Source organism: Crinia signifera, chromosome 6 (assembly GCF_055691185.1).
Source record: "Crinia signifera chromosome 6, ASM5569118v1, whole genome shotgun sequence".
Classification (NCBI taxonomy): Eukaryota; Metazoa; Chordata; class Amphibia; order Anura; family Myobatrachidae; genus Crinia; species Crinia signifera.
This window is the reverse complement of record NC_139222.1, coordinates 139,456,321-139,468,056: the sequence shown is the minus strand read 5'-3', so window position 1 is coordinate 139,468,056 and position 11,736 is coordinate 139,456,321. Positions and strand designations below refer to the sequence as shown.

Sequence of the window (11,736 nt, the reverse complement as noted above, 5' to 3'; positions counted from 1 at the left end):
CAACTCCACGCCGATGTGGATAGTGGGGGTATGAAAAAGTCGGAGGACGCGTACCGCTGCGCTCGCCACGCTTCGGGTTGACGTCAATACTGGGGTGGCGTTAACAATGGAGGCGCATTTTAAACCATCAGGGGGGGTTTCCTATATATCCTATGGGCCAACCATAAAAGCGGGAACGAAATCGGATCGCATCGCATCGTTCAATATCGTGTATGTGCATTTGTGGTATCCGATGCGATGCGATCCGATTTTTATACGGAGAATAGCATGGTGCGCAATTAACGTAGCGGGCGCCCAGATAGGAAACAAGTACCAAAATTATTTATGAGTAATTTACCCCTTGGTATTGTATTTGTCAAGTAAATGAGAAAAGCAGTTTAATATTATTATCCAGTAAAATATTTCAGGATGGATTTCGGAGTGCTTAGGTTTTGAAAAGTTGTTCTCTGTATATTTGCATTCACATTTGCATTACACATAATGCATTCCAGGAAGGAAGTGCAGCAGCTTTTAGTGACATATTGTGACAACAAACTACCCCATCATGCATCGCAAATCATACATAGAACTTGTAGATGAGCTATTGGGGAGGCGGCTGCTTTAAAAGAAATGCAGCATTCCAGTAGCCACGCCCCTCATTTACAAGTCACGTCCTTTCTATGACAGAAGCTATTTTTAGTCCGGCGAGTCACGTGACTAGGGTGACGTCACTGAATGTTGTTGTTGGTGGAGAGACTACTAGAACGAAAGGGAGAGACTGCAAGAAAGAAAAAGAGAGAGAGACGTCACTAAAGGGGTGAGGAACAGAGCTGTAGACTGAGTTTAGGGGTAGTAGCCAATCTTCTGCTAGAAGACAGATGACAGCCTGATGTATGTGACTCTGACACTCCCCCTAGAGAGACAGCAGATGAGACGGGAGAGACATCCATGCACTGAAAGAGACAAGAGCATCCATCCACCGAGACAGTCAAGAGACATCACTTATAGAAATCAGAGTCAGTGTCTGCAAAAATACTCACCTAATGAGAGAAACCAAGAGCACCAAGCCACTGAAAGAGTCTACAGATATCTCAAGCACCAGGCTCTTATAAAATCGCTGTACCCTGGTGCTCTGACCCTGCAAAGAGAGCACAGGTAACACCTGTTAAGAGTTAGTACATTGTTGTTGTTGTTGTTATTATTATTATTCTTCATGTATGTCATTATTATTGTAATAGTAAGTCAGTGTTTATTTTCATTCTTTGCTCTTATTGTGAAATATGCCTCCATACAGTGTATGTGGAACATATTGATCAGTATTAATCACAAATATTTAGTAGATATGGACATTTGTACAGGTTTTAGGGATATATATATATATATATATATATATATATATATATATATATATATTTATGGACTGGATTATATATGAGTTGATAGGGTTTCTACATATAGTTATCTTAGCAGAGGGTTATGCTGTAAAGATGCTTTGCTGTATGATCAGTGCATGAATGATGTATAGGATGTTATTAATGCAGGAAGTTATGTCACTGGAGATGGGGTATTGCAGGTTTACAGTGTGATCTGTGTATAGGGGTATTATAATGAGGCATAAATTAGTGTGCTGTGTGGACAAGGAGCAGGATACATTTGGTGGTAAAGTGAACATGGCATACAGTATGCTTTAGCTTTTACATCCAAATAGAAAGCATGACTACTATTCTAATTACAAAGCATTATAATGTGTAATATGGTTGAAGAGGTATTAATGAATTTGTAAGGTTAGTTATATTAATGTTAACTAGGAAACAAATACTGTATTTACATGTGTTAGACTCAATGACATGGCTAGAACTGAGGCTTCAGCATACTAAATGCTTTTGAGCTATTAACGCGAACACCTTAGCAACACACCATTTTGTGTGCTGAACCAATACTTGTGAGAATACAGCCTATTCATTAAATACACTTCTTGTTTGTTGGCTCAGATATGTCCCTAATTCACAGTTAGTAAGTGCAATATTGGCTCATATTTCAACATGGCTGCCTCCACAGTATGTAAAGTTTAATGTCTGCATGGTGATGATGGGAAAATCACTGGGCTGAAAATGTTTGCATACACATTGAGCGTTTTTCACCCGGTTTAGCGATTTTCTCCCGTGGTAGACTTTCCACAGCGGGATGTTATGGAAAGCCTTCCACTCCATCTCATATCTGTTGGTAATACCAGCAGATGAGTGGTTGGGACATGGATGATGCAGGAGCACACAACAGCACTGACCACCATTCATCGCTGCCCCGTACATACTGAGGAGCTTTTAAAGTCACCTGGTGTGTGTATGGGCCTTAACACAAACACACAGACATTCTAGGGTTAATTTTTTTGTTGGAAAACAATTTATCTACCAGTATATTTTGGAACTTGCTTTCACTTCTGCAAAATGTTCCGTTCCGAAGCCAACTCCTATCATATTAAATATTTTCCTTTACCTGTGGTTATGTAATTGTTTAAGTACATGCTGAAGTGTTACAATATTTTGTTATATGTTGAAAGTTAGAGTCTCAGTCTAGACATCATTAAAATCAGCAATTGTTTTACTTATGGATGTTCCACGATAACTCTTGAACGCTTCAACTAATCGTCTTCAAACTTTGCACACTACCTTATCATCTTAAGGGACAAGCCCTTAAGGGTGCTGTCATAAGGGTCCATGCTATTTCTGTTGTTTTCATGCATTGGGAAGCTTATAACTTTCTGAATACAACACATTAAACAGACTCCCTTAAGTGGACCCTTAAAGGCCTTTAAGGGTCCATTAAATGAAAAACATTTTCACTTTACAAAACATTTGACAAACTGAAATTACTGTATTTTTTTCGCACCCAAAAAAAGTGGGGGGAAAAGTGTGTGCCTCTTATGGAGCGAATACTACAAAAAAAGTGCAAAAAACTCCTGGATGCTGCTGCTGCTGCACCAGCATCTCAGGAGCTGAAACAGAACCCGCTCCCCCCCTCCCCTGGTACTTGTCAGCAGCTTACAGAGGTCCGGGCAGCGGGGATCATGCAGTGTGCTGTGGGGTCCATACGGCGAATGGGATATCATTAGTGGGGTCCCTGCGCCAGATGCAAACTAGTAGCGCTACTAGTTCCCATCTGCCGCAGGAAACCCGCCGATGATATCCCATTCGCCCAACGGACCCCACAGCACAAGGCATGATCCCCATTTCCCGGACCTCTGTGAGCTGCTGACAATTACCAGGGGAGGGAGGGGAGGGAGGGGGGGGGGGGGAGCTGGCAGCGGGCATACAAGTACCAGGGGAGGGGGGGGGGGGAGCGGGCATACAAGTACAAGGGGAGGGGGGAGTGGGCATTACACTATTTGGTTCACAATATTTTTTTCCCTGTTTTCCTCCTCTAAAACAAGGTGCGTCTTATGGTCAGGTGCGTCTTATAGAGGGAAAAATACAGTAATAAGCAGGGCTATTTTTCAGCAGGCTCCAGCAGGAACTGAGGCCCTTATTCTAGTTCACTCTACTGACAAAATATTTCTTAGATGGAAAAAACCATGTGCACTGGAGGTGAGGCAGGTGTTACTTGTGCAGAGATAATTAGATTTGGGTGGGGTTTTACACCTGCCTCACCTGCAGTGCACATGGTTTTGTCCATCTAAGAAATATTTTGTCAGAAAGAGTGAACTAGAATAAGGGCCTCAGTTCCTGCTGGAGCCTGCTAAAAAATAGCCCTAGTAATAAGCGACTCATGGGCAGAGTGGTCTGTGAATCAAACACTGTAGATATCGTTGTGAAATCCATGTGAGATCGATCCCCAATCAGTTATTTTTTCCCTTAATTGTTTTCTTATTAAGGGTTTTCGGGGTCTTCTGTAGCGGCTGCAGCAGCTCCTGCCCTGCTGTGGTTGGGAAGGGAAGGTGAATATATGGAGACCTGCTCTGGCTGCTGCAGCAGCATCTGCCCTGCTGTGGTTGGGAAGGTGAATAGTTGGAGACCTGCTCTGGTTGCTGCAGCAGCTTTTGCTCTGCTGTGGTTGGGAAGGGTAGGTGGATTGGATAGTTGGAGACTTGCACTGGCTGGTGCAGCATCTTCTGCCCTGCTGTGGTTGGGAAGGTGAATAATTGGAGACCTGCTCTGGTTGCTGCAGCGGCTTCTGCTCTGCTGTGGTTGGGAAGGAATGGTGGATAGTTGGAGACCTGCACTGGCTGCTGCTGCAGCTTTTGCTCTTTTGTGGTTGGGAAGGGTAGGTGCATAGCTGGAGAGAGCACAGCAATAGAGATGCTATAATCGCAAACAAGAATTGCGTAAGGGGGCCCTTCCTTCTACTGGAGTTTGCAACAGAATATGGGGGGGTTCTATTGAGTGTAGGGTGATGTGTGGGAGAGAAATCTTGCCAGATTGTGTCTATTGTAACAATGGAATGCATAGGAATTCAGGTTGGGTTACAGACCATAGCAACAAAGTAGTAAAGATTCAGAAAGTTAATCATTTTAACTTTGGTAAGAGATTTTTTTTTCCCTGCAGATCACCTAAACAATTGCAGCAAGCACCCTCCAAAAACTTGTCACCTGTAGAGATTCAGGGAGTAAACCAGTAGATGGACAAGCCCAGTGGCGTAACTATAGCTCCGCAGCCCCCGCGGTGGCGGGGAGGCGCAGAGAAAGTGTGGGCGCCGGCCCCGGGGGTCTGCGGGGCTATAGTTACCTGCTGCTGTCTGCCGGTACCTGCTGTCACGGTCCCGTCTCTCCCAGTGCCGGCTCCTGCTGCTATAATGAAAACTGACACTTAGAAAATGGCTGCCCCCAAACTGCAGACAGTTTTCTGTCTGCAGTACTTTTCATTATAGCAGCAGGAGCCGGCGCCTGGAGAGACGGGACCGTGACCGCAGATGCGGCCGGGCAGGTACGGGCATGGGGGGGGGGGGGGGGGGGGGCGCCAAATTAGGTAGTGACGCCACAGGACAAGCCCATTGAAAATTTAGGTTATCCCATAGCAGAGTAATACTGCTTTCACATTGCAGAAATGGGTAATGACACGGTATACTTAAATGGGACTTTAAAACGGGTCTGAGCCTTGAGACCTTTCACATTGCAGGTGAAAACCGTTTTAAAAATCATTTAATACCATTCAAACATTTAACCCGTTTAACCCCCAAGGGACATGTTTCAAGCCATTGAAATAGAGCCATTCACACTGCCTAAAAAACGGCTTTAAAACGTGTAGGACTCTGCTTTTTAACTGTGTTGAAATACCAGTTAACTTTAACCGGTAAATCAACTTTGACACTTTCACATTGCAGCCGTAAACGTTTTAAAATGGGAAAAAAACGGCAATATACCGTTTTAAAAGTGCGATGTGAAAGGGGTATAAGAGGAGATGGATTGCAAGACAATTTGTAGCTCTTTGTGCAGAGGTCCAAAACAAGACAGGTAAGGCAAACAATTGGGTGGATAGAACAAAGTAGAGGCCGGAGGCTGGGAGGAAATACTGAGAAGTGTGGTCTGGGAAGCTACATTTCCTAAGCTATACAACGTGGGCAACTATTGGAAGTACAGCAAGCAACAGCTTACCTAAGGTGGGAGGCTAAATAATGCATCTTAATTTCCGAGAAACCACAATCACAATTCTTGGTAGCCATACGTATGTTGCAAAGCTAGTTCTAGGCATTATGGGCCTAATTCAGACCTGATTGCTGGGCTGCTACTTTTCAGAGCTTAGGGATCAGTTAATCGCTGACGCGCTTGAGTGAAAACCCGACCATGTGCATGGCTGCGAATAACATCACAGCCGTGCGAAAAGATCAAATCCACTCGCAGTCACTCCACAATCGTATGTTCCCTCCATCCCTTGTGTTTGTAGTGGCTGAGTAGCAAAAGACTTACTCCGCACTGCAATAGATCATGCCATATTGGGGTCAAGGGATGGAACGATGTGTTGTACTCTGCGCAAGACTATACCGAAAAAAATACTATACTACTTAAAGTATTTTAAATAATAACAGTTTTATTTTTTGAAAAATATAGCAGTTCAAAATCAATATAAAAATTCAATAGACATTTAACTAATACCGGTATACACACTGGGGGATGGTTTGACAATACAAGACAAACATACACAAAACATCGATTTTCATGCACAGGGGTAAAATACCTCCTTTTTAAAGTGATGTGTGCAAATGTCCTTTAGGGGTTACTCGTTTTCCCTTTTGGGGTGGCTTTAAACTTAGGTCCTTTTGTGCACAAAGTTCAAATTGTATCCATAAGGTGGTTGCTTACCAGGATGGCTGAGGGTCTGCCGGCATATATATATATGTAGATGTATAGATGTATCTGGAACAGTTTGGATCCCATTGGACCTGTGCAGGTTACCACGCAGTCCATCTGGGAAGTCTGCCGGCAGACCCTCAGCCATCCTGGTAAGCAACCACCTTATGGATACAATTTGAACTTTGTGCACAAAAGGACCTAAGTTTAAACCCACCCCAAAAGGGAAAACGAATAACCCCTAAAGGACATTTGCACACATCACTTTAAAAAGGAGGTATTTTACCCCTGTGCTTGAAAATCGATGTTTTATGTATGTTTGTCTTGTATTGTCAAAGCATCCCCCTGTGTGTATACCGGTATTAGTTAAATGTCTATTGAATTTTTATATTGATTTTGAACTGCTATATTTTTCAAAAAATACAACTGTTATTATTTAAAATACTTTAAGTAGTATAGTATTTTTTTCGGCATATGTATAGTCTTGCGCAGAGTACAACACATCGTTCCATCCCTTGACCCCTATACAAGGTATTTGTAGTATACCTCTACTCAGCAACAACTACACATATCGGCTGTAGCGCAGACCTCTACCCCCCTTTTTTCCACATGCCATATTGGGGCCATCAATGACACCAGAGGTCCTCCCACAAAACGCCTGGATGCAGGTCTGAATTAGACCCTATATCCCTTCAGACAAAACATCTAAACCAGGTATGGGTCTAAGCCAGCACAGTATCTGGGATACTTACTGGCAATGTGCGGAAAAGACAGAGGAGCCTAGACAGAAGATTAATTTTGAGGACCACAATCTGTCCGAAACACATAATTATATTACTACACCATAGAAATAGATCTGCATTAATACTAGAAAGGACAACAGGGTGATTTTATTTATAAAGAGTCATAGTTATGGGTTAGGAGAAAGATATAGATAATGAATTTTGTGTGTCCAAAGTTATTATTATGTTGGGTCAGGATTGTAAAGCAGCAGGTATTCAGTTATCAATTTTATACCCCATATCTTTCCATGGGCACAATTCAGAATGAGTTATATTTTTGCGGAACGTTGCAAAATTACAAGTTCTGGCGGAATTTTGCACTTGCATCAATGAAGTTCGCACACAATACCGGCTGCCCCTAGCTGTGAAGCCGGCCGTCCAATTCTTTGTCATAATGACTGCGCAAGATGTCACCCAGCATCCGCGGGTACCCTGCTGCAAGGTGCGGCCACACCCGCATTGTCAAGATAACACTCTGGAATGGTCAGTCACTGCTCTTTGAATGTGCGGTCACCACCCTAGCATTACACTACCAGGATTTATAGTTGAAGGATTTCATTACAGTTATGGATGATGTCATTATAGATAATGTATTTGGTATGTTGTCATTAGGTTTAAGGGAGTTACAGAGTCGGTCATTAAGACGTCATTAGGGTTATGATGTCATTAGGGTTACAGGAGTTATGCTGGCACGATGTCATTAGGGTTACAGGAGTTATGCTGGCATGATGTCATTAGGATGACAGGAGTTATGCAGGCATGATGTCATTAGGGTTACAGGAGTTATGCAGGCATGATGTCATTAGGGTTACATGAGTTATGCAGGCATGATGTCATTAGAGTTACAGGAGTTATGCAGGCATGATGTCATTAGGGTAACAGAAGTTATGGAAGCCATACGTATGTTGCAAAGCTAGTTCTAGGCATTATGGGCCTAATTCAGACCTGATTGCTGGGCTGCTACTTTTCAGAGCTTAGGGATCAGTTAATCGCTGACGCGCTTGAGTGAAAACCCGACCATGTGCATGGCTGCGAATAACATCACAGCCGTGCGAAAAGATCAAATCCACTCGCAGTCACTCCACAATCGTATGTTCCCTCCATCCCTTGTGTTTGTAGTGGCTGAGTAGCCAAAGACTTACTCCGCACTGCAATAGATCATGCCATATTGGGGTCAAGGGATGGAACGATGTGTTGTACTCTGCGCAAGACTATACCGAAAAAAATACTATACTACTTAAAGTATTTTAAATAATAACAGTTTTATTTTTTGAAAAATATAGCAGTTCAAAATCAATATAAAAATTCAATAGACATTTAACTAATACCGGTATACACACTGGGGGATGGTTTGACAATACAAGACAAACATACATAAAACATCGATTTTCATGCACAGGGGTAAAATACCTCCTTTTTAAAGTGATGTGTGCAAATGTCCTTTAGGGGTTATTCGTTTTCCCTTTTGGGGTGGCTTTAAACTTAGGTCCTTTTGTGCACAAAGTTCAAATTGTATCCATAAGGTGGTTGCTTACCAGGATGGCTGAGGGTCTGCCGGCATATATATATGTAGATGTATAGATGTATCTGGAACAGTTTGGATCCCATTGGACCTGTGCAGGTTACCACGCAGTCCATCTGGGAAGTCTGCCGGCAGACCCTCAGCCATCCTGGTAAGCAACCACCTTATGGATACAATTTGAACTTTGTGCACAAAAGGACCTAAGTTTAAACCCACCCCAAAAGGGAAAACGAATAACCCCTAAAGGACATTTGCACACATCACTTTAAAAAGGAGGTATTTTACCCCTGTGCTTGAAAATCGATGTTTTATGTATGTTTGTCTTGTATTGTCAAAGCATCCCCCTGTGTGTATACCGGTATTAGTTAAATGTCTATTGAATTTTTATATTGATTTTGAACTGCTATATTTTTCAAAAAATACAACTGTTATTATTTAAAATACTTTAAGTAGTATAGTATTTTTTTCGGCATATGTATAGTCTTGCGCAGAGTACAACACATCGTTCCATCCCTTGACCCCTATACAAGGTATTTGTAGTATACCTCTACTCAGCAGCAACTACACATATCGGCTGTAGCGCAGACCTCTACCCCCCTTTTTTCCACATGCCATATTGGGGCCATCAATGACACCAGAGGTCCTCCCACAAAACGCCTGGATGCAGGTCTGAATTAGACCCTATATCCCTTCAGACAAAACATCTAAACCAGGTATGGGTCTAAGCCAGCACAGTATCTGGGATACTTACTGGCAATGTGCGGAAAAGACAGAGGAGCCTAGACAGAAGATTAATTTTGAGGACCACAATCTGTCCGAAACACATAATTATATTACTACACCATAGAAATAGATCTGCATTAATACTAGAAAGGACAACAGGGTGATTTTATTTATAAAGAGTCATAGTTATGGGTTAGGAGAAAGATATAGATAATGAATTTTGTGTGTCCAAAGTTATTATTATGTTGGGTCAGGATTGTAAAGCAGCAGGTATTCAGATATCAATTTTATACCCCATATCTTTCCATGGGCACAATTCAGAATGAGTTATATTTTTGCGGAACGTTGCAAAATTACAAGTTCTGGCGGAATTTTGCACTTGCATCAATGAAGTTCGCACACAATACCGGCTGCCCCTAGCTGTGAAGCCGGCCGTCCAATTCTTTGTCATAATGACTGCGCAAGATGTCACCCAGCATCCGCGGGTACCCTGCTGCAAGGTGCGGCCACACCCGCATTGTCAAGATAACACTCTGGAATGGTCAGTCACTGCTCTTTGAATGTGCGGTCACCACCCTAGCATTACACTACCAGGATTTATAGTTGAAGGATTTCATTACAGTTATGGATGATGTCATTATAGATAATGTATTTGGTATGTTGTCATTAGGTTTAAGGGAGTTACAGAGTCGGTCATTAAGACGTCATTAGGGTTATGATGTCATTAGGGTTACAGGAGTTATGCTGGCACGATGTCATTAGGGTTACAGGAGTTATGCTGGCATGATGTCATTAGGATGACAGGAGTTATGCAGGCATGATGTCATTAGGGTTACAGGAGTTATGCAGGCATGATGTCATTAGGGTTACATGAGTTATGCAGGCATGATGTCATTAGAGTTACAGGAGTTATGCAGGCATGATGTCATTAGGGTAACAGAAGTTATGGAAGCATAATGTCGCTAAAGTTACCGGAATTATGCAGGCATGATGTCATTAGCGTTATCGGAGTTATGTAGGTATGATGTCAACCTCCAAGTCTGTCTGTTGTTACCCAGTCTGTTTTATCACTGTCTACTATTGTAAAGCGCAACAAAATCTGCTGCGCTATATAAGAAACTGGAAATAAATGAATAAATAAATTAGGGTTTCAGGAGTTATACAGGTTGAGTATCCCGTATCCGAGTATCCGTTATCCGAATTATTCCGAAAACCATACATTCCAGAAAGTGAAATTTTTTTTTTTTTTTGCTAAAAACTCACTGGGGACATATGTAACAGCACTACTGAGGACATGATATGTATCTGGCACTATATATGTGCAAGAAAATGATTGCTTGGCATTCAAATTCAATATCTGAGATAGTACACAAATTTTGTTTCATGTTTTGAAACCTTGTTTTTTGAACAAATAAAATATATTTGTGTGTATTTTATGTGGTAATAAAATATATTTGTGTGTATTTTATGTGTTTATACAGCATACATGCAAGATACTTCAAAATACATAATTGAAATATTAAAATATTCCGAAATACGGAATAATCCGTTATCCAAAATTCTCCTGGTCCCGAGCATTTTGGATACGGGATACTCAACCTGTATAGACACTGTCATTCGGGTTACTAGAGTTACTTAAGCATGATGTCATTAGGGTTACAGGAGTTATGCAGGCATGATGTCATTAAAGTTACAGGAGTTATGCTGGCATGATGTCATTAGGGTTACAGGAGTTATGCAGGCATGATGTCATTAAAGTTACAGGAGTTATGCTGGCAGGATGTCATTAGGGTTACAGGAGTTATGCAGACATGATGTCATTAGGGTTACAGGAGTTATGCAGGCATGATGTCATTAGGGTTACAGGAGTTATGCAGGCATGATGTCATTAGGGTTACAGGAGTTATGCAGGCATGATGTCATTAGGGTTACTGGAGTTATGCAGGCATGATGTCATTAGGATGACAGTAGTTATGCAGGCATGATGTCATTAGGATGACAGGAGTTATGCAGGCATGATGTCATTAGGGTTACTGGAGGTATGCAGGCATGATGTCATTAGGATGACAGGAGTTATGCAGGCATGATGTCATTAGGGTGACAGGAGTTATGCAGTCATGATGTCATTAGGGTTACAGGAGTTATGCAGGCATGATGTCATTAGCGTTATCGGAGTTATGTAGGTATGATGTCAACCTCCAAGTCTGTCTGTTGTTACCCAGTCTGTTTTATCACTGTCTACTATTGTAAAGCGCAACGAAATCTGCTGCGCTATATAAGAAACTGGAAATAAATGAATAAATAAATTAGGGTTTCAGGAGTTATACAGGTTGAGTATCCCGTATCCGAGTATCCGTTATCCGAATTATTCCGAAAACCATACATTCCAGAAAGTGAAATTTTTTTTTTTTGCTAAAAACTCACTGGGGACATATGTAACAGCACTACTGAGG

The 11,736-nt window shown here is 41.9% G+C and overlaps 1 protein-coding gene across 2 annotated transcripts in view; it reads left to right on the top strand.

The window, feature by feature from the left end:
• Positions 1 to 684: 684 nt before the first annotated feature.
• The window catches only part of HDAC5 (histone deacetylase 5), a 105,615-nt gene continuing 94,563 nt past the window's right edge, over positions 685 to 11,736 (top strand). Inside the window, exon 1 of one of the 2 annotated variants that reach the window (XM_083147382.1) lies at positions 685 to 1,134. The gene's annotated coding sequence lies outside the window, so the exon portion shown is untranslated. The remainder of the gene's footprint in view (positions 1,135 to 11,736) is intronic. The other variant, XM_083147383.1, reaches the window with a different exon arrangement.